The sequence below is a fragment of the Octodon degus genome, unplaced genomic scaffold (assembly GCF_000260255.1).
Source record: "Octodon degus isolate 3935 unplaced genomic scaffold, OctDeg1.0 scaffold00034, whole genome shotgun sequence".
Lineage (NCBI taxonomy): Eukaryota > Metazoa > Chordata > Mammalia > Rodentia > Octodontidae > Octodon > Octodon degus.
Genome location: NW_004524610.1, coordinates 1,868,405 through 1,874,430, shown reverse-complemented (window position 1 = coordinate 1,874,430; position 6,026 = coordinate 1,868,405). Strand labels below are relative to the sequence as shown.

Genomic DNA, 6,026 nt, shown 5'->3' with positions numbered 1-6,026 from the left:
TCCCGCCGGCGCAGGGTAGCAGGAAGCTCTCCACACACTCACCGGACCTGGGCTAGGACTGGGTCTCTGCCATCCATTATCTATGCATGGTTCCATTTAATTGTTCAAATCTCCTAAACTGGTTTTTTGGGTTGAAGTTAAGCTTTACACAGTGTTTTCACTACTCATCCTTTGCCTGCCTTGCCAGAGCAGCCCTCTGTCAAATACTTAAACCAGTAGGAGGGAGCTGGTGTGACTTCTGCATTGTAAAAGCTTGCTGTACTCAGAATAGAAAAAAAGATAAAACATTCCAATGTCTAGAGCCTTCTGGATGTTCGTCCTAGTGTCAGTAATTTCAGTGTAGGTCTCCCTAAATCAACACACGTTTGAGAAGGCCCCTCACTTTGCTAGGTTTATGTTACATAAACCTGGAAGCTGGCTTGTCTTTGGTTTTTGAGATGAGGTGCAGCTCTGCTGCCCAGGTTGACCTTGAACTGCTGGGCTCCAACAGTCCCCCAGCCTTGGCCTCACTGCTCAGTGAAATAGAAGAAACTAAGAAGTAAATGGCACACTGAGCTTGCACATTGGCAGCCACTCAGAGTTTTCTGAGCTTCACACGTCAGTGCTGGGCCTCAGGAAAGGTGGTACAGTGCTACTCGGGAGCCCTCAGTTGAAGGGCCATCTGTGCTGATGGCCTTCAGGCTGTAGGACACCAAGATAAGTGCTCATTTAGGAAGGATGGTGGTTCACTGTTTTCAGGGTTCTTTCCCAGCTCAGGGAGATAGTATCTTGGCAGGGCAGGGTATCCCAGGACCTACCCTTGCCAGTGATCTGGCCCAGACCAGGCTGCCAGGTGAGGATCTCCAAGGCGGGCTCGGGGCCTGATTGTGACACCACCTCAGGTCCCATCGCTGCGCCCACTGAGGAGCCGCTGGTGCAGTCAGGGTTTTCTGCACACAGGGAGCTCGGAAGCTTAGGCTAAGGGCAAAGGCAGCACATTGAGGGAAAAGAGGGATGAGATGTAGCAGCGCCACCAAGAGGGCAGTGCCCCAAGGATGGCTACCACGCACGTCTAGGCCAGCAGCTCTTGGAGCAACCAGGGCACCAGCTAGTGTGCATTAACTTCCCTTAAGGTGGAAATCAGAGGAGGGCTGGTTCTTGCACCTGCCGACGACCATCAGCGCAGTCTGTCCACCTCGTGAGCCGTTACTAACCAGCTGAAGGCCTCTTGCCTAATTGTTAGGAAGCACACACTGGGAGGTGTGGTACTGGGAGTGTGATACTGGGAGTGTGATACTGGGAGTGTGATACTGGGAGTGTGATACTGGGAGTGTGCACTCAGCTGCAGCCTGGAGTTCAGCGCCAGTGCTATCAGCTCTCTTAGTAGTGGCACCTGCCTGCCACACAGAGTGAGCCTCAGAATGTCTTCCGGCCATAGGAGCGGGTGGCTCCTGGCTGCTCTTTGCCACTCTTGGTGGTTTGGTGACACCAGGTCCCATGGCTGGTCTCCCTCAGTGTCACTACTTCTTGGTGTGCCAGTCTAGCATGCTCCATTTCAGAAGATGAGAGGAGGCTGCCAGAGCAAGGGAGCTATCTGCTGGACCTGCATCCATCCCAGCTGCAGCCAATGCCAGTGTCCAGCAAAGCACCAGTGGGATCTTGCTGCTCATGCTGCTGCAGGATGTCTTGGGCCTCTGGGGAGCATTGGCCTCCCTCCTGTCTCGTAAAGATGCCACCAAGCCTCGGAAGCCAGCACTCAAGTCCTGCATGCTTGGCTTCTGTTCCTTTAGCTGAAGATATGGTTGGTACACCCACCCTTTCCTCTTTTCCATCTTGTTCTTTATGAGCCTATTACGACTCACTGAGTCAGTGTTGATGTTAAAGGTAACTTTCAATTTTATCACCCTTGTTAAAAAGTGGGGCAAATAGGGGAGGCCCTAGGTTCAGTTCCTCACATTGCTGAAATAAACAACAGCAAAAGTTGAAGGAGAATTATGTTCCTCACATTTAAATTACAAAAAATATACAATGTACTGGAAATGCCATTAACAAGATTTTATTGTGTGTAGTTTATAGGATATTTGTTACTCCTGCTTGTGCTTTTAAGCAGCTCTTGTTTTGTTTTGACTGAGGCTCTAGTGATGGAAAAGTGTGGGACAGTTTATCACACGTGACGCTTGCATCTCAGGCCACTGCATAGCCTAGAGCTGTGGGTGAGGAGCCCACACAGCCACTGTTGGGCTTGCTGCGGTCAGCTGGGCTGAGCACTTGGGGCAACGGCAGCTTAACACGCTGGCAGGTCGCTTCGTCCTCATGCCTGTACCAGGTCGGTGCCCTCCCTCACCGTCGCGGTGGTGTGAAGACCTTGCAGTGTGAAGGGCGTGGGGTGGGGACGGGTGCAGCCCGAACAGCGCTCTTCGTTTGCCTGTGTGTGGTAAAAATGCGGAGCCTAAAGTGCACCTTCTCGGTTACTTGAAGTGAGTGGCTTTTCCGTGTTACATGCAGTCCCATTATTGTCCAACCACATTCAGGACTCCGGTCCACACCTGCCACTGTGCCCCATTAGGCAGCTCCCCCTGCCGCCCTCCCAGGCCTGGCACCCCCCATACTTCCTGTTTCCATGACCCTGATTACTGAATATTCAAGGGGGCGTGCAGGATTTGTCTTTTGGTGATCGTTTTATCTCATTTGGCAGGGTGTCCTCGTCTATGTGGTGGCGGATGTTAGAATGCCCCTCCTCTTTAAGGCTAACTTCCCCTGCACCTCTTCATGCAGTGAGGACACTGCAGGCTCTCTGTCACCAGCCTTTTCCAGCCTTCCTTCTCCCACCTGCTGTTACGGACACACAGCCAAGTGCTCTCCTCTACTCAGCTCTTCCTCACGTCCCTCCCCAGAGGAAGTTTCTCCCACTTGTGTCACAGGAGACGAGGGTGAGGGTGGGAGCTGCCCTCCCCACAGTCACGCAGGCCCAGGCTCCATCCTCATGTGCTTTCTCCCTCCTGTGCTGAGAGAGAGAACCTCGGAGAGGGCGGAGGGAGCCATGGGGCGGGGTCTGAGCAGTATCTCCTTCACCCATGTTTCACTGTCACACCGCACATTCCTGCCTCCCTGATTAACTGAAGGGATAGAGATGTGGTATTCCCCTCTGGGGACAGGGCAGAGGTGCGGGGAGCGTGTGGCGGCCCTGCCTGGCCGAGCAAGGTTGCAAGCAGCTGCAGTAGAGTGGCCGCCACTGTCAAGGCAGGGTCTCACAGTGGAGCAGACTCTGAGCTCAGAGCAACTTGTGTAGCCTCATGTTACAGTGTTTGTAAAAATTACTGCTATGGCCTTGGTAGGAAAGTTTAAACATGTGTATCAGATAAATGGAGAAGTAGCTTTTCCAGAGACCAGTGTTTCCACTCAGAGTTAAAGCAGAAAAAAATGTGTATCAGCACCTTTGAGTTACGGCTGGTAAAGCCTGTAAATATAAAGTAACTCAGAATTTTAGAAATATATGTTGAGCTGAGTGACTTTATTTTCCCTTATCATTTAATTAGTGTATGTTTACTGTGTGAATAATTGGTGCCTGACAGAGTGAGGATAATAATAATAAGTCCCTCAAAAAGGATCAAATGTAATGGGAAAAAATAAGGTGAATAGATTCTAGAAGCACCAGACCAGATGGAGGAGTTCTGCACCTGAGATGCCACAGCCAGGGGCAGGGCCACCTACACAAAGGGCAGTGCAGATGTCAGCCACTCACTGATTTTTTTTTTTCATTTATGTATTTGGTACAAGGTCTCACTATGCAGCTCAGACTCCTAGTGCTCCTCCTATTTTCAGCCTCTCCAGTGCGGTGCTTACAGTCACATGCCACCATGCCCTGACTCAATTGCTGGCTCAGCGCTCCCCGGCCAGCGCGGCATACGGGACCTGGGATCTTTGGTCTCTCACTGTTGCCTAGAGACTAGCTTCCTTATTTCTGAGTTTGTGTAAAGATTATATACCTTTCAGGTTTCTGGTAAAAACCCAGGAGAGTCTGCATGAGCCTAACTATATGCTCAGTGTTACTACAATGTGGTAGTTATTTTTGTTAACATCACTGAAGCCAGTAGAGTCCAGACTGGGTGGGAAATGCACTGCCTGACACAAGCTTCTGCATTCTCCCAGTTGGTGGTCATTCACTGAGCCACGAGTATGCACAGGGCACCTAAGATCGGAGGCAGGTGCACGTGTGCACAGCTGTGCTTGTCCTGCAGCACTGCACCTGCTCGGTGTGGAGCAGAGGCGTTGGTATTGCAGCTCTGTAGGCTCTAGGTTGACGGCATCCTTTCCCACTGTCGGTCACCAGCCCCACCCTCATGCTCTACTGCCAGATCCTGTGATCCCAGTCACCTCTTCCCCACCCACTCCCTGATCTTTCGTCACCTGCATGTCCATGGCTACATGCAGGCAACCTATTCTTTCTCATACAAACCTTCTTTACCCCCTTCCTTAAGCTTAATACTTTTTTCCCCAGTTACCTCAGAAATAATACACTACCTCCCTCCAGTCTTTGTGTGTTCACTGTCTGTTTTGTGTTCTGGCTAGGAACCCTGTGGTCATCCTGTTGCCTCCATGGCAGGGTCTTCCTACAGCCCCTGCTCAGCTGCCATCTACCGCTGCTCTGCTGAGCATCGTCCTGTTCTGCAGCCACTCCACTGTGCACTGATCAGCCTTCTTGATTGTCCAGAACAGAATTTTCCTTTATACATAGGAAAATGCCCAGAAGTATCTGTTAATCAGAGAGTAGAAGCACAGCCACTTGGATTTACCTAGCACTGAAAATAATTTTTTAAAAAATTACTTCCTGTGAAGTTATGTTTTATTTCATTGCCAGTACTGCAGAAGTACTCCTTTTTTATAAATGCAAGTCATCTCAGCTGCATTTGGTTAAACATGCATTTGTAAGATGGGGAGGAACCATTTATGACACTGTTCTTAGGCTAGAGGAGGCTTCTATGCAACTGCCTTTATTGGGCTACCTTAATTATCAATTGTGGGCTGTCTATTGAAAAATGCCCTTCTCACTAGTTTTTTAAAGAAGGATTTAGCTTTCCATAAAGTCGCCTTGCTTTTCTGGTATTCAGTGAAGACTGCTACTTGCAGAGATTCTCAAAATCCTTCGGCTCAGGGAAGGAAGTTGCTGCTGGAGGTGACTGGAAACGTTGGGCCTTAACAGATGCTGCCCTTGCATGCTGAGCTCACAGGCTTGTGACCCCTGTGAGGCAGGCTATGGGGCGCATCGCAGGTCCAAGCCTCGCCACGCTACCTGAGGACTGCCTGATGCGTGTGAGGGCGAAGTTAGCTTGTGTCCATGTAGCCCGCACTGCCCCACACAGGACTTCGTCTTCCCCAGGCACTGCCCTCTCCATGGCTGTCGGCCAACCACACCTGCCTTCAAGCCTGCCAAATACCAGGCCAAGACAGCCCTTAGACTTCCTGATCTCCTTCCCCTGTGATTAGAGGAGTCAGATGAGAACGAGCACACACAGAAGGCTTTCTGTTAGCCGCCCACCACTGCCTAGGACGGCCCACCTCCGCCCTCCCCAAGCGTGTAGCTCCCTTGGCTCAGAAGCCACACGCCGCCACATGCCATGGCTGCAGTGCTGCAGTGCAGAGGCTGCGTGCTGCTGCTTCTCTGGTGGCCTTTTGCAGCATGAATGCAATCCATCCCTGTTCCCAGGAGCCTTGCGTTTACAGAACCTGGCCTGTGCATCCCCAAATTACACTGGCGCTAGTTGATTCCAGGCTCTGTAAGAGCACTGTTCATGTTTGGCCGAATGTTCTGTGCCTCTTGGCACCTAGCAGAGTGGTGTGCTTTTGTAGGAGCATAAAAAGCGTTAACAGACCCAGCCCTGTACTCCCACCTCCTCAGAAGGCCAGAGGATCACCATTCAAGAGCAGCCCAGGCAACTTAGCAAGATGCTGCTTCCAAGTACAAAAATAAAGGGTTGGGAATGGAGCACATTGGTAGAATATGTGCCTACCACATGCCAGGCCTAGCTTTATTCCTAAAAAAAAATATA

General features: G+C 50.9%; 1 protein-coding gene across 2 annotated transcripts in view; it reads left to right on the top strand.

Annotated features, from left to right (window-relative positions):
* Positions 1-6,026, top strand: part of Mcm9 (minichromosome maintenance 9 homologous recombination repair factor) — a 106,543-nt gene that overhangs the window by 93,777 nt on the left and 6,740 nt on the right. The window lies entirely within an intron of this gene.